The 26,760-nt window shown below is 44.8% G+C and overlaps 1 protein-coding gene across 1 annotated transcript in view; it reads right to left on the reverse strand.

Moving 5' to 3' along the window:
• LOC111258712 (uncharacterized) overlaps positions 1–26,760 on the reverse strand; it is a 158,799-nt gene that overhangs the window by 80,349 nt on the left and 51,690 nt on the right. The window lies entirely within an intron of this gene.

Here is a 26,760-nt window from a genome sequence, read left to right on the forward strand (position 1 = left end):
GAGTATTACCACGACTGCAACTTCTGCCACTTCTGCTTGGCCAGATCTCCGAACCGCAGCAATAGTCAACAACAACAACAACAACCACACCGTCGAGGGCTGCACCGTCCCCTCTACCAGACTTATGCAGGCTATGATGTTTAGCCTAAGCTAAACCCCTCCCGCAGGGGCAAAATACCCTTGCCGTTCTTGTTGTTGTAGCTGTTGTTAAAATTTCTGCCGCCGCCAGCAACAACAACAAGAGTAGTTCTGTTATCCAGCACTCGTACGTCGCACTGATATGGGAGTATAATCAATTTACACATGTCCTTAGCATCTGTCGTTGCTGATGTGCACTAGCGGCGCTAGTACATAGAACGGGTAGAAAGGACGTTCGATGCATTCGGTCATCCGCGCTGAGCCTCTGATGAGCGGCGAGCCAGGTGTCCGAAAATTTTTGGCGGATAGATAGCCATCGGCGGGTACTGGCCAGCCAGTACTTACACAGGCCCCGGCCCATCGTGGGCCCCTCAACATGAGCACTGCAAGGTCTTCTTCAGTTAACTCGGTCGAGTACTTGCCGTGTGCGGCGCTACCTGTCCTTTTTCTCACTTGATTTTTTCCCAGCGTCAAAGGTGATGTTGAGCGATTTGAAGATATTTATCGTCTGCGGTATAAAAACGAAAGCCAATTTCCGAGAGCTAGGTAGAGAGGATAGCGTATACTGCTGCGATTATTCTATTCAATCACTACCGCGATTCTAGCAGCAATACGAGCCTAAATAGCCTAATCTCAAATGACAAATGAATGAAAAAATGCATCACGTAGCTGATGATCTCATTGTGATTGGAATAACAATCAAGACGCGGGGTAACATCAGTAATTTAGTACGGCAGAATGGTTCAGCGTCTACCCAGTTGGTTATAGCATTGATGCGTGACGCACCATGCGAGGGGGTTCAGGTGGTGTTCATGAAGACAAGACAGATTAAATCAAGTAGCTAGAACGGCGGTGAGGAAGCAAAATCAAAACAAAGGCCGACGACACCAGCAGCAGGTTATAGCGTCACTGAACAAAAGGACGCCAAAGCAAAAAAACGAGTCCATCGTGACTATTTCGAGCGAGCGGTGGACAATTCTATTCCATTCAGTGCAGGCCTAGATGTGTAACACTCGTTTACATTGGGCGACGATCGCCGTATATACATTTAACATCTGTATCATATCTACTATATAATATAAATATTTATGCATACAGAGTCGTTATGGGAAGTTACGATGACGCCGATGGCGAGTAAGACAACCATCACAATGAAAATGCTGCTGGTGATGGTGCATATCGCTTACCTATATATGGCGGTGGCCCTGTTTCGAGATGCTGTGGGGTTCCTTGCTTGTACTTTATTTGACAGTGCGTTAACGAGCTAAGTGGAATTATATTTTACTATGATCATTATATGTGTGTACGTATGTACATACAGTGTGTTACTATTTGGTGTCTAGCACAAGTTTACAAAGAGTTTATGGGAGGCAATAATTAGTGGCGGTTCACTCGTTCGCCGCGTGCTTTGTACGGGTAACGTTTGAGCTGAAGGAACAGGTTGGCTATGCGAGATATCGACAGATTCGATTCTTATTTTCCCCTTCAGCAACGGTCGAGCGAATCCAAGAAAAGGTACGATAGAACAGGTAAGTCATCTGGCACGGCTCCGTGTACCAACAACAGTTCCCTCCTATTGGCAACGGTCAAAGCTCTCCTCGTCGCCGCAAAGCAGTTCCTCGATAAAAAAAATCTAGTATATAGATAGGCGTCGTGCAGATTCTCTTAATCAGGGATCACCGATCATTTCCTGACACTGGCACGCGAACACTGCGGTTACGGACTATCAGCTTGTTTTTGCCCAAATTCTACGAGCGTTATCGACGTCGTTGGAAATCTTTCGCCGGCGACAACGAAACATCGAAATGGCGGAGCAATACGACCACAGCGGCAATATCAACGCATAGCAAAGGAACTTCGATTGTCTGCTAGTAAGTCAGTAGAAGTTCGTACGAAGCCGTAAGCAAACTATGAATATTTAAAAGAGTTGCGCCCTGTCACGCCCAAGATGCCGCTGCTGAATTGTGGGCGCTAGCGAGGCAGGCGCCCTTTAATAAGCGGATACTTCGAGCCGCTAAGAATCACCTTCCACCAGAACGAAACCACGAACGTAGTAGTAGTAGTAGTAGTAGTAGTAGTAGTAGTAGTAGTAGTAGTAGTAGTAGTAGTAGTAGTAGTAGTAGTAGTAGTATACGTCGCAAACAATCAACATCGACGTGGTGAAATGAATCAACGCGCATATCATAGCGCTAAAATGACTCATTATATATATCGAGATCCCGGCGGCGACTGTTTTTCCTAATACTGCTAGATCAGACAAGCCACAGCCATCATCAGGAGGTCGACAAGTGGTTCCAGGCCATCGAGAAACATCGTACCGCCATGACCTGTTTCGTTGAATATCGCTTAGCTAGTGTTGCTTTGAGACGAACTAACAAACGAGTAAATCAGCTCTAACATCACTACGATACAACTACCAAATAACGTTTCTGGCTTGAAGGGTTACTTTTTGTTACGATGTACCTATAATAGTAAAGATAACAATAATGGTAATAATAACTCATCTGGCAGGGAAGGCGTAGTGAGCAGCAGAAGCGTTATCGACTACGATTTCTGGAAGCGTTTCAAAATTGAGAATCTTGGGCGTCGGCGGTAAGTGGCCTATATCTTGGAAGACTGAAGGACAGCTCGATATATTGTGAACATTGATACAGTTATGCATAGTACTGGGCACTTTCTATGTATATTTATTAGGCTAACGTAATAGCGTACGTTAGCCGTCATAGTCTTCTTATCGTCGAATACTGTCTCCAGATTCATTCGCCGTTGCGTATGCCACTATCGCAGATCTTGCTTGGCGTACAGCCGTTACCTACTAACAGGTGCCCTAACCATGAGGTATTCGAGCAGTAGAGACCACTACGTTGTCATTTGCTGTCGCCTGGAGGAGAAACACTCTTAAACTGATCGTAGAATCCAATCGTGTATCTAGATGCTGCTCTGCGATTTCGGTTCGATGCAATAGCCGCTTATGGACGCGTTCTAGATTAGCGGGTAAATTTCGTCGATATAAAATCATACACGTATATATGAACTGTGACCTTTAATTGGTCAAAAAGTCCAAGTCGGAATACGTTTCGTCGTACACGACGGGCATCGAATAAATTTTCCAACGTTTCTAACCGCTTTAACTGCGCGTGCATAGGTAACATATCCAATCGTCGTTCGTACGTACGTACGTACGTACGTTCTTGTGAAGGTTCGATTGTTGTAATATGTAGACAGGTAGCAAACACCCGTATCGCATAGGCGGGCTTAAATATAGATATGCGTAACACGACGATGATAATCGTAGGAGCAGACGGGCCCTGTAAAGCGCAAATGGGTAACAGAGCCAGCCAGCCAGCCAGCCAGCCAGCACGACAAATGTATCGGCTTCTGAATGTCTACAAAGGCTACGGGCAAGCGACCGTGTTCAACGTTGAATACGATAACAAGACGAAACAGAAATATTGATCCTACAATCGTGAATATATCCAGTAGAATCAGCCGACGATAACGCTTACTATATAGCAAAAAAAAAAAAAAAAAAAAAAGAAAATAGCGTGACCTAGCTATACGGCACCTAACCACCTTGGCCACTTTTAGCTATTTATTTTAGATTTTCGATGGCAAACGTATTGTCTGTCAGCTCAGGCGTGTCGGCTGCAAACAGCATTGGATTGTATTTAGTTCGATCGACGGCCATAATTTGCAACAATCCGTCCCTAGCTACGTCCTCGAATAATAACAAGATGAAGATAAGGGTCATTAGACGACAATTAAGGCACTAATGATAATTCACAAATCTGGATTTTGGGTCGGAAAATTGATTGAGAACCTGTATGAGCTGAGCTTCAGCAGATGACGGTTGTCGTCTGGATTCGGTAACCTTGAACATGTTGTCGAACGCTAAATGATCGTGACTGTCTGAATTGAGGACTGTTAAAGTCAAGGCATCAACCAACTGGAGACCGTAGAAGGCTCTCCTCAGGACGAGTGCGCGATTACCTCTTCTGGTCATTAGCCACTGGTGAAATGATACTCGGCCTATAGCTTTTTCAACGGCAGGTAGTCTCAGTGGCCACGATCGGCCGACAGAAGGAAGTAATTCGACGATCATCGATCAACACGATGCCTCCGAAACGATCAAAGGATGATGCCGAATCACAGTTGTCGTTGGCGATAGCAAGAAACAGCAGTGAATAGTAGACAGACGCGAAACATACTTTTCCCGTCATCAGATAGCCATCCGGACGGTAGCCACCTCCATATACAATACGGATACGAAAAGCACCGCTACTAGTAACCGCATTGATTAGATAAACTGTACATATGAAACAATTGTCCGAGTGCGCGTCCGCCTATAGCTAGCGAAACGACCAGAACTCAACTCAGCTCAGCTCAGCTCATGGAGCTGTCATCATTAGCTAATAATGATAATTGCGTCACACTCGTCATTCCGGCACTACCGGCAAATGAAATGATTACATAACAACAACAATCAGGGTTCGCTGGATAAGGTCGGCTTAGATCTCCCATGAGCATTAACAGCTGTACTACCATTACGAATATAACTTCTAATAGCAATAATGCTACCAGAAGTTCAGACATGCTTAACTACTCCGAAGAACAACAAGATAACGATAAAGAAGATGGCGTTTGTTTTTCTGGACCGTCCAGGCTCGTCGGAGCTGCTTTCCAGTGCAGCATACATATGTATAGCGGCGTAATTGGTGATAAAACGACTCGAGAACAGTAAAAATCGTTAGGCGCCGAGAACTTCGTGGGGCTGTTTATAGTTCCGTTGCGTACTTCGATACGCGTACGTCAGTGAATGTCACCACGCTTCGCGGCGAGGAAATGCGCGATTGAACGAGTGCGCGCATCATCCCCTCTATCTATCTATTGAAACAACCCTTTGCCAACGACAAATGATGTATTTATCTCAACGAAATAACAGTTTCTGCAGTGGCGGAGGCAGCTGATGTACTACTATTGACCATGTAATATGTGTCGTAGGACACACAACGGGAGGGCATTCGTGACGGTAGAAGCCAAGAATGTTATCTTGACATACTACAATTACAGGCTCTATTAGACGGAGGCAATACAAGTGATCCTTCCTTTCACATTGGCCTGAACTATCGTGTCTCGCATTAAATACGACTAACAATAATTGCGCCTTAATGGCCGCTGGCTCGGGCGCTGTTGTTGCTTTCATTGTTGTTACTGTTGCTGCAAATTATTTCGAAGAGTTGATAATTGTCGCGTAAGCGCATGCCGTCGTAGTAGTCACGTTTCAGCGTCTTCTGCATCTTCGGACGGAGCTTCTATTAAAGTTGAAGGACGCTGGGCTGGATGTTAGGCTCCGTCGTCAGACTGCGCCGTCTTCAAGGATTTGGACGACACGAGCCCTGTTGCATTGAGACAACGGACGTTGTTGCAAGCTTCAGCTGTACAAATCATCGCTAACAGGATTGTGTATACCCTATATACCGACAGAACTAGTAACATGAACATCTTCTGCATCTTGTGAGCATTGACCAGTAGCTTAGTTCAGCTTCTTCAGGCAAAGCAAATGTATACGCCGACAGTGGCATCGAATGGGTCGAAGGATACGATGCGTTTTAAACGATACGATATACTAAGTGGCTTTTTATCACTATAATAATAGTAATAACCGTCATCATCAATATTATCAGCGCTTTCAAAGTTTACAAGGCGCTCGTTTACCGCGTCGTCCGTTCGACTGCTGTAAAGAGGGCCCACTATCGTAAACGTACAATACAATAATGAGCTAGATCTGACAAATTCATTCACCCAAAGATGAACATAAAGCATCCTATATACGTGACTTGCCAATCAGCAATCACTATCCGTCGTATACGGCTAAATAGCAGCGAAACTCTATGTATCTTTGCTATAAGCTAATTTGCCTATCCCGTACTGGTGTACGTTTGAATCCGCGTGTTGACAGACGCTTTTCAGCCTGGGGAGAATCGGTCCTTTTGTGCAGTGCTGAACAGGAATGCTGAACTTCAGACTCATTCGAAGCCCATCCCAGCCCTACTGCAACATGTGTTTACATTGATCGATATCTGTGGCTCAACAACGACGACGACGACGAACTCCCAAAAAGCAGCACCTTCAATGTTTAACAGACAATGTGTTAAAGCCCAATCATGCCACTGGCGTACAGCGTTTCATTCATGGATCTTATCGTTTGTTGCGTCACTGTCATTATCGTGATCATCGGAAGCGACGGAGGGCTCACAGTATTTGTCGTTCTATACTCTTTGCCAATTACTTTACTGCATTAGGACAAGCCCGCTGCGGCCTATCAATGTGTCCCTAGCGAATCTAGTTCATTCCTGAAACCGCCGATCCAGTCGCAATAAACAAACGAACGTGGTGCAACTCTACAAGGTAACTCCGCTCCGTTTCGGCTTGATCAGGCCGCACGGAACCATTTTACAGCTCTTGTACTATTGCTATAACTAATAGTGCAAATACAGCCGTCATGTATCGAAACAGGGAGGGCAGGAACGAAGCACATCGCCCAGTATGCCAAGCAGAGCGACAGGAGCCGAGCAGTGGATCTGGGCCTTAGGATTCATTCCGGTTTCAGATTGCTAGGTCTTCGGATATAGCATGGCCAGGAGTATCTATCACGTCAGCAGGTACCTGAGAATTGAGTTTATGTTGCAACCGGCGAACATCAACGACAGCGGCGACCAATGGAGAACGCGAGTATAATAAGAAATACCTAAATATTCAGTGACATTAACGATAGCGTCGATACGGATTAGGATAAAGTTTATTGACGCGACTGCTCCCGAAGGGAGGGCGCGAAAGGGTTTGTTAAAAAAGCCAAAAAATAAACACCGGGTTGCTGTTCCGCCACAGGTTTGACCGTGAGACTTACGGGCACGGAAAACGCATGGTATGGCTGCGTATATCTCTACAAATAATCACATATTTGTTTCAAACGGCTGATTTAGCTGTTTTTTTTTTTAACTTACCTTATGCAAGAATAAACAGAGTACTCTAGTAGTATGCTGCCGCTATACTTCTCAAATTAACTAAGTACTTGAAAAAGTACCCAAATGATCAAACGCATGTTACCCAAACGAACCCGTTCAAATACGATTGACGACTTACCTGAAATCGAATAGAGAAAATAGAGAACTTGAAGAAGATGGTAAGGTTGTAGCCGTCAAGATGGAGTAATTAATCATTAAAAATAATTTATACCAATACCGTGTTTAAGATAAGTTGTTACCCCCACATTTGCTGTTCCAATCTTCTGTTGGTCCTAAACAGTTCCAAAAGGATAACGGTCAACAGTCAAGAAAAACGCACTTGTTTCCTCGAAATAAACACCTCTAGTTAAGAATTATATGGACGACTCTAGGCCATCTAACTGAAATTATGCTTCAAACCGTTTTGCTGCATGGCATAATTGCACAGTGCTCTGGACAAACGTAGATGCAAGTGAATGTATGTCATGGATAGTCGAGCAGTCATATTGTGATGAGTCCCTCATTTATTAAACAGAACAACAATAACAATAGGACGAATCTCTGATTCGTGTGAAATTCTGCAACATATTTGCATAAACGACGCGTACATAAGACATCTCGTTCGGAAAAAAAAAATAGATCCGCGTTTCCTGTTATCCAGGGATAGTGGCCTTCAGCTAACTGGGCTAGCGACGCTAATTTATCAAAGCTCACTTTGTACTCCTGATCCGAATAGACGTCCTAAATAGGTACGCCACCCTCCATGCAAACATGTACAAAAAGGTATAAGCATCTACCCTATTTCAATCACGTTTTCGTTCATTGTCAGTGCGTAGTGACGACTCGGTGGCCGTTGTCTGTAATAATGTTGAATCGGTAATCGTGTTGTTGATTTTCTGCCTCATTAAGATGCCTCACTCAAACAGCAGCGGTACGTGACGAAAACGACAAGCGACCAACGGGACCTCAGCGGCAGTGTCTTCGCTGGTGGTGATGACGAACGAAGTTCAAACGAGATGAATTCGCTTTATTGGAAGTGGGAAGAGGAGACCTTCGGACCGTCCGGCTGAGCCGAAGCTGAAACATTGCCAGTAAGACGACTTCTGCTTCTACCGTTTACAGGGCGGCTAAAAGAAGAGGCAAATCTCACAATTCGTCTCTGATTTACTCAGCTTCCCCGCAGCCCTCGGCGACAGACGAATCTGGTAATTTGGTTGTAGCGACCGTGGTAATAAGTAGTAGTTCGTAAAAGGACGTTTGGACGCCCGACTCAAAATATGATCGCTGATAGCATTCAATACATTCACGAAATGAAATAAACCAAGAAGACAAATGAGACCCGTAATTGGCAGGAAACACGCGCGGAAATTCAGCTGATCTGTCCGAGTCTTTAGGTTTCCGTGTACTATCTTACCACTGCATTAGAATACGAACGAGAAGGGCGCGTTCGTAACGAAATAGACCAGAATGCAATTCTGTCATCCTTGTCCTCCTGAACACTGTCATCCTTGACAGCTGCACTTTTTGTTCAGCAAAAATAAGGCGACAGCCAATGCATTGGCCCTACGAGACATGTGCATCTATGTTCCTGAACGAATGGACGTTCCGTCATACTATACGCAGAACAAACGTAGTGAAAAATGTGTGCTAAATGCTTGTTTGGACACTAGAGGATACATTCGAATATGTTCTTTGTGATCAGAGAGGTCAATCGTAATCTTTGCCCTTCCACGAGCGAAAGTTGTCGGCAGACGTGCGCGAATCGGTGCTTCCCTGCTGTCCACGGTAGAGCCGTCGACGTACGATCCCTCATGAGACAACAGTAAATCCATCCAATGCTCTTCGTCGATAATACGGTGTACTGCGATCCGCTGGTCATTTCGCTGATGACCCACACGACGGATGTGGGCGGACCTGTTCTCGATCACAAATCAGATAAATTGACAATAATATAATAATACGATAATACTGACGATGACAGGAACAAACGATGATGCTAGTATATGACGTTGCATTAGCGAATAGGTAAACGCTTTTTTGCTATTAAGTTTTAAGCAAAACAAGAAGGCCAGACACGGCATGATATGAATACGCGCGGGGAACAGACAATCTCAATGGAGAGAATAGATGACGCTCGAGAAACCTGAACAGAGCTCAAACAGGACCCCTAGAAGAATGGTGTGTCGATTTGCAGTTATCTATTTCAACATGTCGAAAGCCAATTTTGATACAGGCTGGTCTCTTAGCTTGCGAGCGAATTTCCGTCTAGTGCCATTAAGCAATACTATACATCCTTATAATACGAAAGTGTCTACGCGTATAAAGCTCAACAGTGTATAACGACACCTGCTCGATAACAAGGCTCTGCGTCAGCAGCTTCATCTAGTTTATGGAAAGAAGTGGGCTTTTCCGTTTCATTAACAGTTATATACAGTAAACAGATACACAACAACTAGTTCGACTATAGTTGCTGTTCTGCCAGTTCAGGATGAGCGCGATTGGACGAAATAATGGTCCAGCTAACGATGACAGAAGGAAGACATTTTGTTCTTCATCTATTACTATTCACAACGGCACGATAAGGGTCGACGAAGAGAGGTCCTGTCGGCACGATGTCGTCACCATTAGCAAGAGCAGCATTAACGTTACTGTTAGCATGGACATCACCAGCAGCATGATGAAGAAAGAGCACGTCGTTGACTTCGAACGATTATCTTTTTAACGTTTACATCGAGAAGCTTCACTAATAAATGCCGAAATATGACTAGCGAGAGCCAGAAACTGTTGAAGGGTAATGACGGGTCCGGGTGGCTGTCTGCTTCATGCCGCCCCCAGCGTCTCTAACTGTTAGACAACTTGAACAGAAGCTGTGAAACTGAATGCGTGAACGGCTAGACGTAATGCATCCAACACGCAACGGCGGGTGAAGATTAGACGGATTGCGTCGTAGCAGCCGTTCGTCGCTTTCTTGGTGTCTCCCACACAAGAGCTCTAGATAGGTTTTCGACAGTTCGGCCATACAAATAACCTGTCGCTTAGGTACCATGACCATTTTCGTGCATTGTGAACAATCACTCGTTGCGATTGTGACTCATTCGTTATGGCGTGTTATTTTGTTGTTTGTTGTACGAGATTTTAATTTTCCCTCGACTCATCCGATGCAGCTGGCGCCATGTGGTTCTACTGTTGTTACGTAATCGTACGTTATTAATTTTCCTATATTTTGTTTATTGACAAAAATCATTCGAACGTTAGAACAAGCACAAACCACTGAGCAGGGCATCTTGGGTCGCTTTTGCTGTTGTTAATATCGGAAAACTACAAGAGTCCACCAGCTATTTATGTAGAAACTTCTGTAGTTCAAATAATATGGAAGCGCTATGCATTTCCGCCGCTCGTCCTTAATCGAAAATGAACATGACACCGTTGTTGCAGGCCAACGTCATTGTATCTAGCTGTCCTACTAAATGGATTGTCAATCGATCTAGATAAAAGGTCGTTGGTTGGTTCGTCTACAATTTGTTTACTCCGTAGCGCCAATGAAAAGCAATTTGATATTTTAGGCAAAATGCGGATTTTCTGCAAAACTCAACGTGGAAAAAACAAGGTCTTTCATGCTAAGGAATAGAGAAAATGCCGTGTTTTAGATATACGTATAGGCCGAATTTCAAGCTGTCGGAATTAGCCATCTACGTATAGCGAACTATGTCAAGTCCATTAGCTAAGCATACAGGACGATAGCATCGGTTGGTTTCATGGCAATAATCCGTCCTGTCCTTCTAATAAAAGTGCCAATCGTCAAGAAACTGATTTTGGGAGCGGGCGACTCAATGACGACTATGTACCTTGCGTTTGCCCACGTAACGGTTCCAACTTGGTACAGTTCGATCCTCCTTTTTATGAATCTCATAAAAAGAAAGGTGGAATATTCGAAGTCGCGCCCAAACTTACCAGCCTCCTCCAGCCATTTCCTTGTCTCTCGTTGGCATGCAATTCAGGCACGGTTTGACAATTTGTTTACGATATATCCTAGTCGAGATTTCTTCGGCTAAAACCTAAGCGATGCCCAGCTGGGTCGTTAGACGTATACAGTAAAAAGACATTTCCCATCATCGCACTCGATCGGCTGATGGCCGTTCAGTTACGAACCTATACCCCCATGTTTTCTAATTCACGCATTAATGAATCAATAGGCGACTTGTTAAAATCCCATTTATATTATAGACGAACGAGGGCAAATACGCGATGCCAAGGGGTGTGAGCAACTGCAACGGCAGCGACCGGTGGTCAATTCGACTGTCAATAGGGTGCCAACGACCCACAGATATGTACAGATAAATAGCATTTGGTAAAGCTATCCATGACGATCTAGTAAATTGGTCACATCATAGTTTGTGCGCCCACAATCATTCTAAGTAGATCGGAAAATTCGATTACATCCGCCCGTCGGTCGATTATTAATTACTGTAATGATCTGAAGCCTAGCTATTGAAATTTATACGTCTGCAACAGGCAGCGGGCGACGACGCTCTTGCAGGATTTAGCGGATGCAACGTAATTAATTTTGCACCAATGGATTTTCGTTCGGCCTGCCCCGTCTCCTATGCACCTGCAGGTTCCCTATCTATCTCCAACTTGTAACATACAAAAATGCACACACGGATAGATATAGAGGTTTAAGAAAATAATTCCCGACGGCTCGACTTTACCATTCTGTCAGCGAGAAGCGCATGTGTTTATACAGTTTTTTTAAATTTAATTTATCTATATATATATATATATATGTTAACATGGCGCTTAGATAATAGCACATGTGTATCATTTGCGCTTTCCTTATTTCAATAAACATAATCATTTATCCGCCCAGCTTCAATGAAGTTCGCTGAATATATGTGTATGGCATATTAGCGGCAGCGGCAGTAACAACAATACATGTAGCTCGCCTTTCAATCAACAAGGTTAGATCAATTTATATATATATTTTTTTTTCCATATAATGTAATATAAGTTTCTATTCGGTTCGTGTCGCTGTTATCGTCGGCTCTCGCACGAAGAATAGGTATCAAACGTTTTGTTGTGTATTTTTGTCGTGTACTGTTGTTGTTGTTGCTGCTGGCGCTGCTTTTTCTGTTGGACTACTCTTCAGGGAGGAACTCCGAGGTCAAGTCTGTTTTATACCGCCGCCCTTGCTACCCGATTTATTGGCCAGCAATATCATCTCAGCATCGTCACCGTTTCGACGATCAATTCTTCGTATCGTATTCGCCACCGCAATGCCACTCTCCAGATTCCCAATTGTCGACTTCGATACTTCACGACATTGTACCTTCCTTCATTCCTGTCTAGACTTGTTGTCGAGATCTATTATATATCTGTGTGTTTATGTGTGAGTGCTTTGGCACCAGATTCGTATTATTCCGAAAACGAGGAATTGTGGATCGGCTATAGGGATAGACCATCCCTTTGATAGGAACCCACGAATATATACACACACGTGTTAATCATGCACAATACAATGGTCAATCTGACGGAAGACGGAGAAGATGCTCATTTGAGGTAAACACATAAAATATGTACATCGATAGCTTCACGTGTACATCTTCTAGTATATATATTGTCTGTATGGTTACCCCAAGCGAGCGCTATTGTGAGGTTTATTATGTAAAAATATATACCATCAGGTGAAAGGTACAGAGGTGAACTAATGGGGTGTCACGGAAAAGATTCTAGGTGAGTAATATATTTGTAGGTTGAGCGAATGTATGTATTTTCGAATTGCGACCGCAGTGTCAACGTTGGCTCCCGCTAGAAGCCTGCGATCGCTGGTGATTGGTGTTTGTATATACAGTAAACGTTGAAAATTCACCCATTTAGGAGGACGTAATTAAAATGTAGCACGTGGCTGTGAACTGAATAAAGTTCTCTCTCATATATGTTTCTTCCAGAACTTTATGTCGCTAATTTCGATCAATATGTCCCAGATACTTATTACCTACACATATATATATATATTACTGTTTAAAGGGACCGAAGCAAGGCACTGACATTTTTACCATTTACCGAGGTATCGCTAGATCTCGAAGGGCTATGACGATCATCACCACGGTAGTGGAAACGAGGACAGACGTTCTTGTCGCAACAACGACATATGAATACTTTTACTAATATTGTCAAGTTATTCTATTTGACTTTGTTTGGCATATTCCCATTCAAGCGATTGAAGCTTGATAGACAATTTTATTTAGAGCGCTGTGTCTGCAAGTTCATTGGCAAAGTCATCTAGCCACTATTGGCGATTACCAGAAAACGTAAACGTACGACATGGGACGCCATCGTTTAGTATTATTAATGTTCGAAGAAAGATCTTTACGTTTGTCAAGCCTTCTAGTTTGCTCTACGTTATAGTTAGAACGGTAAAGTTACGGAGCCTCTGAGTTTTGATGCAACGCTGCTATATTCAATTAAAATAATAGGTTGCCACTATGTCAGATTCAGTGTCGTTTCGGCTACCTCAATAGTAGTTGTTCAAACCCCCGTGTGCCCCCGGAAAAAACAATAGCTGCTGGTAGACTACGGTGGCGTGCTTGTTATTCATACCGTTGGTACTAATAGTGATGGCGTCTGTGATTCGAAGCGTTCTATAAATCTCACATTCCGACCCTCTACATCTTCTCCGTTTGATAGTGTGCGGTTTCTATGCACTGGGCAACGGGCTTTTAGCCTCTCTCGTCTCTGTAGTTTTGTTCAACTGTCCGTGGGCTCCCCCCCCGCTGGTCCATACAATCGCAGATCCACCACCGCCCAAGAGGCGGGAGACGGACAGGCAGGCACACAAGTCGAAATGAGAAGAAGCTCAGGAAGCGATATCATGTTTTAGCCGGTACTGCCACGACTGCGTGCCATCCATTAATATCATCGTTGCCTAATACTGTTTGGCAGTACCGATACGAAGAAATAGATTCAAACGACAAAATTATCACTGATAACTGTCGGAACAGATATTTCTCTCTACGGCACTCACTGTAGTTTTCCCTTATGTACAAGAAAATTGTTTTCGAAGGAAATCGCCAGAGTAGCTCGACAGCCATATTGCTTTTCCTCTAAAATGATGCATATCATGCTGCATACGAATGCTCATCTGCACATGACCGAATCAATCGAACACAGAGAGAAGTAACTCAACATTTCCTAGAAACGTACGCTTAAACTACAAGTTTCTCCGCCTTGAAGCAGTTGGCGCCAGTTAAGTTTTAGACGTAACGGCTGCGCTAGAGTATCGACTATCAATGGCACAGGTTAATCTTATTATAATGGCCATTCAGAAAAGCAGATATCTAGAATTGATACCTCCGATCGTAGCGAAGCCACTAGCTTGTCCGTCTGATTAGCTATCGGCGTCCTACCACATCACTAAGCGCCTACGAGGTAAAATACATCATAGGTACAGTGATCACGCTACGTAAATTGTACGCCGTGACAAATACGCGAAGCAGATGCTTGCCAGAAGTTAGGTAAGGAGGGCTGATAGGCAGTAATGGCCAGCTTGCGTCATGGCATCAACGTCAAGCAAGAACATTGTAACCGTCGAGAAATCTCCATTATGCTGTGCCCAGCGTTATTTCTAACAGAATAAGCTGAACCCAGATCTCCCCTGGTTGTCCAACTTAATATTTTTAGATGTAAATCATCATCATCATCATCATCAAAAAACGCAACCATTTTCACAACTATTTAAAATCTAACAAAACTCAGCCGAAGCCATAGGGAGTATGTAAGTAATACGCCGTAGTACTCCTTATTATTATACTATAATATGATGTATACCGATGGGAAATGTTCCAAGGAGAGCGGGTCGCAGCAGCAACCGTTCCGCGAAAAATTGAATATTTCGCTTGTATTTATTTGTTTTTATAATAGGACATATATGTGTCAGCTATTTAGGTAGACCAATGTAGGACTGTATATTGCCAAGAGCCCAAAAAAGGATGAAACTTGAGTGGTACTTTTATTACTATATAACACGTCCCAGGCAGGATGCGAGTCCCGTACCGGTTTTACGTGTAATGTGGGGCAAATCCAATCGGACAGACGTAGTTCCGAGCAGATCACTCATGTCATGATTATTGTTGTTGTCTTTGTAGTTGTGTGCTCGGTAATGAGTTCGTTGTGTATGTAGGAATCGACGAATGGGAACAACGTCTGGCCGTGAGAATGACTTTATGAGGATCCTGCCTTGTATATTACTCTATCGCTTTATACGTATCCGTGTGCAAGCCAAAATACTTCGTCTACCCATTTTTTACGTATAGCTAACCAAGCAGATTTGCGAGACAGAAGCGCCAACGAGATTGCCGAAACAACACCTCATATATACACTCAGCCCTCAGGCGAACCAGCTACAAACAATATGCGGAATACGCGAACACGACGATGGCCCTTCATTTTAACGTTCTGTTTCGTTCCATTGTGGAGGCCGTTATATATTCTTGGCGGCTTCCTATGCTACGTCGTTCTCACGCTCCTTATCGAAGCTATTTCGTCAAACAACGCCGCCATATATATCGATGGAAGACAAATTTACAGACGTCTATAGCCAAAACGACCAGCACAAACGATCAATACACTATGCCAGAACGTACGCGACGTAACTGCCTCAACGGCATACCTCAGTGACGCGTTTCGCTTGTAGAAAAATTGGCATGTACGACAAAGGTAGCCCTAAGGCAGCAAAATAATCTTAATTTTACTTTTGCAGATGACTTATTGCTACGCATCCAGCCGATTCTGCATATTCGAATATTAGTAGAGTAGCTATCATCGCATTTAGTTCTCTGGAAAAAGCTTTTCATTGTTTGTTTTCATAAAAACGATTGAAACAAACAATTTCCTAAGACAGAGATCTTCTTTGATTCGATCGATCGATCGATCGAGCGATCAGTCGATCGATCGATCGATCGATCTTCGTTTAGACTAAAAATAACAGCGGTGAACGGAGCGGAGCTGGCCGACAAAATGGCCTAAGATCATTCGTACCTGAAGTAAATTGCTTACTGGAAAAAAGACACTTATTTTTTTAGTTATTTATTTCGCCACTTAAAAATTCTACCATTTAGTAAAAGTAGAGCTAATAATACTACCTAATTACGCTGATATTATACGGGTCGTTTTTGGCAAACGAATTCCTGTACACATACACACACACGCACACAAACACACACACACACACACAAACAAACAAACACGTACCCTAGCATATATCGGCCTTTGTTTGCAGGCGGTACAAACGTAGCGCTCGCTCATTGCCAGCCACCCGCGAAACATAAGAACACTATCTATTTACAATGATACAAAAGCTACCGTTACTTCCACGGGCACACTAGCGAATTAAACCAATGTGTGTGCGTGTTGATAGACTACATTAGTTTTACAATAAACACGCATAGATTCTAACGGGTCCTAATGCCCTCTATTTTTCTATATAACGTCCACACGCAGTTCGGCAGTGGAAATCGATGTTGGCGTTTTCTGCTTCATTAACTTAGACGCGCCGCGAAGACAAACAACCAGATAGAGAGAAGAATAGGCACCTAGCAGCAGACGAACCTCTTATTTGCCTCACGTATCCACACTCAGTGCTAATCAATAAGGGTCGACCAGTGGCGTCGTCAGGGCAACTAAGAACACCGAAAAAAAACTGAACATGTTGTAAACGGTTTCGCGGTTACCTGTTGTTAGTTCTGTACTCGTATCGAAGTTGGCCGGTCCCCATTACTGACGATGAGGCCACCGAGCCCAGTTCGACCGCTGCTCGAACCTATGGCGATACAGTAAGTAACCACTGCATATTAGGTATATATATCTGTGGGGTAAAAAACGCTCAAAGCGTGTGTTCTGCTGCATGATAGAGTAAGTGACTGGAAGCGTGTGTGCATGCATGTGTGTCAGCACTAGCTCTATGCATTAACGTTAGGAAGTAGAATATATGTGTGTCGCTGCATGTATTAGCGTAATGCGCCATGATGTGCAGGTGCGGCGCGTTGTGCTGTGCAGAGTCTGTTCTACCTGTACCTGTAACCTACCTGAGTGGCTGGCTGCTGTACGGAGCTTACAACGTTTAGTCCTGCTACCCTAGTCGCTAGGCTGGAAAACGCTTAGTATTATTCTAGACGATAACGAAGTCTAGAAAATAGGTGAAACGGCAAGCAAGAAAGAGAATCAGTTTTAGATTCACGTTATCGCTTGACCCTCCCATAGCCATGGCTGAAGCCGTCTGTCTCCCTACTGCGGCCGCAGAAGCATATGCCGCGACCGCTAAAAATCTACGATTCTTTTGCGACAACAGCATCAAGATCATCAACAGTCACACCTTAATAGATAATGCTTTAGTATATAGTTAAGAGCGGCGAGCAGTTATGTTCGATGAGCAATGTGGATCGTGTATCTACATATATGATACGGAAAATGGGACTGAAGAACGGCCCAACTAATATTTCATTGCAAGCTTTATAATATTTACTAGAAAATGCCGGTGGTTCGTCTTCAGGCACGGTATCTTTTATTGTTCTTGTTCCTGCTGCGACGTCTTTTTTTCTCGACGTGGAAATCCGTAGACGATTAAACGTAACTGAAACAATAACGAAGTTTTTTTGTCATTGGAATCGGTACCGTAGCAGCTAGTCTCGCGATAATCGGTATAACATCGTGGATATGATCAGGATTATGCTTATTCCGTTTGGTGATGACCAGCGTGGTAATTTTCGACAGTCATTTGTAGTGCTACCTGCAGGAACACCTCACGGACGCCAAAAATCAAAGATCAGCTTTAATATAGACCGAGACGGGCGGTTGGCGTCAATCTTCATAATTCACACCTTTTTCAAGGGGGCGCTGTATTTCAGCTCCTTTCCAATGGACGATAGCTGGGCTTGCAGAAGGAGCACTGAATGCGTTGATCCGGCCTCGGAACGACAGCAAGGCTGCCCGGAGTAGCTGTTGCTCCGAATTGGTATGAACCACATACACAATATTCGTCTTTGCCGTATTCATCACTATCATCATCAGAACCGTAGTTCTCATTGCGCATCGCTGCTGTTACCACGTAATCGAGTCCTGCACTCCTGTCTTTTCGCCGTCTCCGTCTATCTGCGCGCCAACGCTGTACGGACCAACGGAATGCTTCTTTACTAGACCAAAGTGTACACCGCACGTCCTGTCGTTCTCGACACCATGCACTTATTAGAGCACCTTCTACTGGCGTCCTCATCGCTACCACCATCAACAAAACGAAGAAAATGATAATATCTTCACGCGGTAAGGGGAAACTGAACGAGACCGTATGCAAGCAGCACCGCAACATCGGTAACAGCCAATAGAAGATGTACATGGTCACGTGATGCGTACACAATGTGCTGGTAGAGTAGTAGAGTTCAGTATCAAGAAACTGCAGACGCTTATCACAAAACACTCTGCTGTAGAGGGATATGAAGGCGTCAGCGGCATCGCTGCCTGGCGCGGCAGTCAGTTATGGTCGGGAAGGCACACGCGGATGCACAACAACAATAATAAAAACAGCAGCAGCGCTTCTTCTTTTTCGACGTAAGCACCAAAAATACGAACAAGAAAGATTGTTCTGAATGCCGTTTAAATTTTTATAAACAACGGCAAAGCGCTCCTGCCACAAGGTGGCGATAGTAGCAGCGGCAGCAGCAACGGGCATGGAGAAAAGCCCGCAAGGAGACCCAAGCGAAAGGAACAAACCAATGCCCAGCCAAAGGATGTCTTATGGCGATTTCTGGCCTTTTGTTTTCTGTATATCCTATTTTATCGCGCATTAACGAATGAAATAGATGTCAGAACGAGAGAACGACCAAGGCTCTTGACGCCGTATCCCTAACGCAGGCGCTCCCGTATGCCGGGCGTTCGTCGGTATTGCCGTATTGTACAGCGTTAACTCAGGACGATAGGGCAGCAAGGTAGCGAACACTTCACCTGATCAAACGTCATCAGAGGAGATGTATATGGCATCACGTGACGTATTCTCAGCTAAGAAGACTCAATTCAGTAATATATAATATAGCAATAATCGGTAAATAGTACTGCAAAGAACAGATAGCTAACGCGAATTTCCACATGCTCCCATCTGTCTAGCTTCGGCTTCTGTGCCATGCACATCATTCTGAAAGTCAATATTGGTTCTAAGAAGCCTTACATCTAATCAGGTTAGATCTCTTCTGCTATTGATAAGGCTGTTGTGCTTCGGCTGGGACTTAGATAGTAGCTAATGTTATGGTTGATCCCAGTAGCCTCAGAGGCGGCAGTAACAGTGAAGACGTTCAGTAGGATCCAGTCTCCACGCAAAATCAAGCGGAAGTACCGCCAATCCAGTCGCTGCCCGGTTTTATTACATTTAGGATCGACAATTCGCAATTTTCCGCTTATTGAATCCCTATCTCGAACTTGTTATCGGTACATGTCGCCAGCGGTTTAGAAGTTGAGCCGCTAAAGACGCCTGTTCTGTGCACTTGGGCGTTTGGCGCAGTCGAAAAAACTAATTTGCTGAAGGTGCAAAACCCTGAAGCTGAAAGGCGACAAAACGGCCTGCGTTCTTTATGTTCAGCTTCTGACTTCGATGTAACAATAGCAAAAAAAAACACGTCTGGCCGCTTGTCCAAATATTAATAGTAGTTAGCGTATTTTATTCAGATAAAGTCGACATTTCATGCGAGGCTTGCTGTTAATAGTAGGCACAGCTAGGACAGGCCCAGTTTCGTCTTCAGGGATACTGTGTTCGACAGAATTGAGTAAGCAAGTTTGATTAAGACCCCGTAGATGAGAAAAGACAACTTACCACACCTGAGCTTAGGGAAGACAATAATGCAAGCGGAAAAAAATATATGAGTTCAAAAGAAATAGACGTCAGTCGGGATATTGGTTGTAGTCGAGCAGAAGACCTCAAACAAGATAATTGCTGTTGACAAAATGTTTATTTATAATAACACTCTCTGTGGTGGCACAACGGCGCCGTTATGTGAAGTTCTTACGTCGACCGCGGATGTGTCTATGTTCATCCAGGAAAAGACAACAGTATTCGTGCCGGTAGGCGGAATCATCACATTTTGGGAGCCAATTTTAACTGCTATCACATTGTCTTAGCAATTGCTCGCAGAAAATTTCCCCTAACGAGAATAGCTCTATGATAGTCGGCAATTGCCGAACTCTGTGGCTACGTTCATTCATATATGAATCAACATGGAGGTAGAGAAAAAGCCCCGGACAAGATTTCTGCTCGTCGTCATTCTCGTTCAACTTGTCGAAGTCTTCACGCAACTCCCAAGTGGCCAGTCAACCGTGTCGACTGCTTTGTCGGTGGCACTGCCAATTTACCATCGACAACCACAGCGGCGGATTGATGACTGAAGACAGGGCAATACGAAGTGTCTCCCGCTGTTGCAATTTCTTAACGTTTATCATTACAGAATGGAATAGAGAGAGGCGAGTTAAGCCAGGCTGACTTGGTAGGCCAGCCGCCAGCGTATAGCCAATTGCATCGCGTCACTTGTCTGCCTTATATATATTTATTAGCTAGGAACGAAAACGAACTTTGAGCGCGTAGCACTGGACAACATCGCTGGTATCAGCTGCGGTCGCCATTGCAACAGCGACATAGTTAATGTTGGCGCTATGGCCGAGTTCCTAGCTTTGTGTGTGTCCGTTTAACCAAACACGAATGGCAAAGCGGCAGACTCAACGCCATCGCGCGGGAAGACATAGCACAAATGGGAACACAAACAAGCTGTAGCAGACGCTCATCTATACATATCTATCGAGACGAAAGCATGGGATCGGAGGAGATGAAAGCACTAGTCGCAGTGAGGGCTACAACACCGCAACGTAGTATATATATATATATATATATATAAACGGCCAAATGCAGATGCGCTGTGTCCGATATGATTTTACGATTTTAAGTCGGTCACTCGGCGCATTCATTCTCGTGATCGTCGCTGTGGTCGCCCTGGGAACGCTCCCGGCGTCGGCGGTCAAGGCGCCGGCAGCGACTGTCACAAGATTGATGTGGCGGGCCTGGCGTCGTTTGGTATGGCTACCATATTGTTTTTTCGTCGGTTAGCAGAACCTCTTGCATACATACCATCTATATATCGTCGACGCCGTCCGCAGTGACAACGCTTATAGTAGGAACTGTTGCTATGGTCACAGCACTGGACGACTGACGAGCAAGTTGCATCATCATCAACACTACCATCGTCTACTTATTAAATGCACACATACACAAACATACACACGCAACCCAACAAAGTTGACGAAATTTTGGCTAGTGGTGCTCTCCCGATGTCAGTAGGTTCTAGACTGCAAGCCGACCGATAAGACAAGAAAAACGTAAGAAGTCAGCCGGACACCCCTCTGCTAGGGCCCAATCCCTCTCTTAGTCGTACGTTTTTCAAGCAGTATATCTGGACGTCGTTTGCCTATCTTCACTGCTTCAATCATTGACACAAGCGGTGCGACACTCAACAGCTGCAGGCCATTGTTTATGTATACATTTTTATCGTATCATATCATCACCGTTTGTTGACGCCAATTTGTTATATTTAAATAGCGAAATCTCTTTTCCATTTACCCGGCTGTCTCTTTTTTGCTGTCCCGTCGAGTCTGGCGTTTTCCGTAAACCGGAACTCATTACGTGAAGCCGAATATCTGTAAATTTAAATGATGAAGCAGGTCACCGTAATCATGCAGATAAAAGCATCAAACTTGGCAGAAACGAGCCTACCTCATCCTGGGTGCCGTTAGAACGGAGGTGGGATCCCGCAGCGAATTCTGCCATAGCCGATTACCCCAGCATTCGCTCGCCCCGCCAAGCAATTGTGCCAGCATTGCTACCTAGCATGTCTTACTGGGAATGGAAACTCGCGTATCAGTCGGTAGCCAGGTAACAGAAGCGCTCCATGTCAGACGTTAAGTAAGATAGAAACTTCAGCTGTGAAAGTCAAACATGGAAGGTCAAAAATTAAGAAAGAGAATGCCATAGACGGCGCAGGATAGCTAAGCAACCTTTGCGGGCGGGTGCATGCTAATTTCGCTAGGCAGACATTTCTTGATAGGACGACCACCGCTGATTAGTACATCAGACTCACATGTAGCATCATCGCAGTTCGCCATGCTCTCCCTTTTCATCCCGTGCTGCCAACCGATATCAAAGTGCCGAAACTATCTTCAACGTAGAAGTCTGCATACATATTCCTCAATTCAATTCACTAAAAACACCAGTGATCCAGTCGGCGAGCCAGCCGGAGACGATGGCAATGTCCGTCACAAATAGACGACATTGCACTTCAATGAGGATACGGACGCACAATCCACTGCGGTTATGTTTATTGATGACAATGGCGGCACGATACCTCTCTTGGCTAGTGCCTGGCCATTTGCTCCTTTTGCGTCACTGGCATTTCATGAAGCGTCAACGAAGAGCATCAACAATTGCTTGTTGCCCGGCTGTCTGATGCAAGGCGTCGTTCTGCCCCTCAAAAAAGAGAATTACATAGAGTGGAGTGGTTTCCACTTCATTTTGGTTTTTTTTTTTCGAAACGATGTAGTTCGACCAAAGACGAAGACCACCCTCTTGCGCGCGCGCTACTGCATATTGGTCTTTAGGTGGTGGCGGCGGCAGCGGCAGCAGCAGCAGCAGTGAACGTATCGACATAGTATCCGCGCCGACAGCATTAGCAGCAGCGAGAGGAGCTGCGGCCGCGCAACGCCTTTTCTTCGAGTGATGACCCTGCACTTCAGATTATTCTGCTGATGTTGCTGCTGCTCTAGTGCTCCACTCGACTCCATGAGCCACCACCGGCCCCATCTATCGCTACTATTACGAGCCGTTCGGAGGAGCATTTCTTAAACGACGGACCGTAGCCATCACCGCCCGCCGTCCATAACCACCGTTACCACGCCCTCATTCGCGGTTGACCCGCTGTCATGACAGCTATTTGCCTCTGCTCATTGTGAATTCTGTTGGCTTTCGGTTACGCCATCATCGCCGCTACTATTACCATGGCTACAAGCGACTTGTATACTGGTCAATGGTCGACCACAGGAACAGGGAACCTCCGAAAGTTGCAGCTGCCACTTTGGCTGCCGAAGTACTGCCAGCTGAGGCATCGTCGGAACTTGTCGTCTGCTAGATTGGACGTTGCTCTTAGAATTGCTTTCCGTTCTCTGCGCGAGCGCCATCTGGATCTGTATTCTGCATGGTGCACGCAAGGTATGGCGAACGTACCAGTTTAGACCTCGCGGACACAGTGATTAGCCGGCGAATACGCTATCATTAATACAATTGATAAACGCCGCGCTGTTATCCGCACACGTCATGACGGTCATATTTTAATTACGTCGGCACAAATCATAACCCGACGGTTACTACTTGAAAATCGCTGACATGTAGGGACTCAAGAGATGCGAAGAGCTTCTGTTTGGGCGATCTCCTACTCTATGGAACACCAGTCTATGTACACATGATGGTTTAGCTTTATCTAGAATATTGGCTGAGAGTATAGACATAAATATTGGACCGCTTTATAGTGAATCTTGGCTTAAACTTTTCGCCTAGTGCTCAGTTCTAACTAAGCGTACGTGCTATCGGGAAAATGCAATCAACGGCGGTTTGTTTTAAATAGAAAAGTGTCGTTCCGTATCATCGCAGCGTACTTCTCTCGAAGTTGCTATCGTTGTTTTGCATCGGCCGCTGATGATTGCATACCATTTAACTGCGAGCAATTTTAGCCAGGGTTTTGAGCTTTCAAGCTGATCAGTTCATTTGAGGGATTCTTCATTATGCTGCTCACAACCTTCACCATGATCTTCTTTACAACGATGATAATGATAATGACCATCGTCACCGCCACAGACATGATGCTCATCATGTTGGCACTACCTGCAGCATTAACATCGAGTAGGGTCCGAATCAGCAGTGGCACAGTTTATCGGACGCTCAGGGATTCCAAAGTGCTGAACTCTCGTATTGAAACGTCCTGATTCTGATTGGAAGACAGATAGGTAAGCATGCGCGCGCTTTCTTCACTTGAGTGGACGGACGTACAGACAGAGCGATCGATTAATGTGGCGATCAGGTCTCTCAGGACTCATGGCAGATTTCGATATGCTCAGGGTAATTTGTAACAAAGCGTTCTAACGTTTTGTTGGCCGACGCCTGGTGGTCGGCTGACAACAGAAACCAGACGCCCCCGAAGCATTTCCCAGCTCAAAAAATCGAATTTAGACAGTTATCAACTTTCGAGTCCCCTCAGTTCTTAGTTGCGTGCTTTTCCGCGCCGCTGCTGATTGTTGATTCGGCGGCACGCGTACGACGATCACGAAGTAAGTATGTCATGTCCTATTCAGCCGGGCAATTATTTTGCTCAGCGCACGTCGTGTCACAGCGGTCACCCAATTGCTGGACAGTAAGCGATCTAATACTAGCACGCTACTCGGATGGCGGCAAGATGTCAAATCTATTAGCTCTAGATTATTTTTCTCCTTGACTTTACCTTCCTCGCCCCATAACACTTCTATTAGTTTTTTTAATCGGACTAGTGGCGATCGTAATAGATAGATCGCATTGAAATTTTAATCCAAATGCTATATAATGCATTTAATGTAGTGAAAGGGGGGTTGGATGGTGGGTTTGTAGATGGTAATTGACTGTCTTATCACTGTTGCAAGTTACTTAATCCATTATTATCGTAACTTCATCCTCGGTTGGACAGGACCAGTTTCGTCATACTACACAATACTTTCGAAGTACCCAAGAGCCAACGCTCACACGCACACACGTATATATTAGCGTCGATAGCACGGATAAGCGGAATTATAACAGCTGTCGTCTCACACAAAGACCATCATCCATTTGATATGACCCTCATGTGCGTATAAAATCTGAGGGAAAAAATGATGACAACAATCTCTCTATAGAAAACTCAGTTTAATATTATTACACGCTCAAACATCGGTGGCTGTTAGGAGAGTCTACTTCTGGGCGACCGAGCTAAAGCCAAAACGGCATTGTGTATTTCTCCCCTTTCTACAAAAATTAATGTTACCCTCAAGATAAAGCCCATAGCCATCGTTGATTCATCTAGCTCGTTAGGCTGCATCTCGATTTGCTTAAAGTCTCTTGCCTGAAATCATAATGCTTTGTTATGCCATTGATTTTCTTTGTGTTTGCGTAACTTGGCCGGTCCAAGTCGTAATAATTGGAGAGGCCATGGCGGAAGAAATTGTAATAATTCTAGATATTGTGGTTATGTGCTCCGTTCACTCTCTACGATTCGGGCGCTGTGTTGTAGCTGATATATCGTAAAGAGTGTGTATCTGTCTGCGTGCGTATATATAATTTCGATGTCGGTAGAACGATGCACTAAGAACAGCAGCGGACGTCGCAGCGTGGGGTTTCTCAGCCACCGAAAAAGAACCATTAACGGAACAGCAACATCCAAAGCCGCTGGACGAGCAGTTCTTGGCTCCCGAAGCAAAGAGCGACCACGAAATGTCTCGTTTTCGTCGTTGTCGCCGTCATAGTTGAGATCCGAAAAAGCGGCGTCAACGTAACGGCAACAGGCAGCCTGCAGCGAGTGTAGAGTGGTCAACGCAGGGGGTACGGTCGACCATATTACCATTGTCGCCACCGCCATCTTTGCCAGCATCCCTATGGGAACCGAACGCGGATCGCGGTTCAGTTTATATACAGAGTGGCAGTGGTCGGTTGTGGTGGCTAGTAATTACCCATACTAGTGGTTTTGACTGCCCTTCAGTTGAATGAGGTCGCTGGCTTACTTGGAATTAGAGTCAAAGTTTCAACGTCCCCAGGTAGCGACTCGGCGATTCCAGCTCCTTACGGCAGGAGAGCCCAGCGACTGGCAGCTTCCCACCATAGCTACAGTAGTAAGCCTCAGGAGAAGCCACCAATCTGAATAATTGACGCACTATTAATATAGTTTAGGAATATTATCTACAGCAGATATACAACTAGAAGAAAGAGAAGTAGGTTCGACGAACCTATAAACAGGCTGAAAACAGGTATCCATGCAAACAGATTGTAGGTTGAGCATGATCGTTCACCATGGTACGGTGGCTGTGACATGAATCGTCGCTGAGTCAGCTTTTCGTCAGCTTCAATTCGGTACCTAGGATTTGGGGCCAAGCAACGCAAACTCTCTATCTTGTCATAAAGGATCATATGAAAACAACATGCAATCGTTACAAGAGCAAATGTACGGTGCCGTCAGGTTATCTGTTTCCTCAGTTGACAAAAAAAACGAAAACGTTGGGTAAGCCTTTCCCTCTCCTAAAGCCTTTTTCTCTGGGCCTATCAATCCGTCTGTTTATCGACTGCAGCTCCTCATACTATAGCAAACGTATCACATGTATTAATGGTTATAGTTGACCGTGAAGAGAAGATGGGGGAGGAGCTAAGCCCGACCGAATCTGAAGTCTTCAAATGCGTGTGAGTAAGGTGCCGGTCCTCGCGCTGCTGCTCTCGCTATTAGTAGAGCGTTCACCGTAGCATTTCTGGTGACAAATAGTAGAAAATGTCAGTAGCGTAGAA

The sequence above is a fragment of the Varroa jacobsoni genome, unplaced genomic scaffold (assembly GCF_002532875.2).
Source record: "Varroa jacobsoni isolate VJ856 unplaced genomic scaffold, vjacob_1.0 scaffold_256, whole genome shotgun sequence".
In the NCBI taxonomy this organism is placed as follows: Eukaryota; Metazoa; Arthropoda; class Arachnida; order Mesostigmata; family Varroidae; genus Varroa; species Varroa jacobsoni.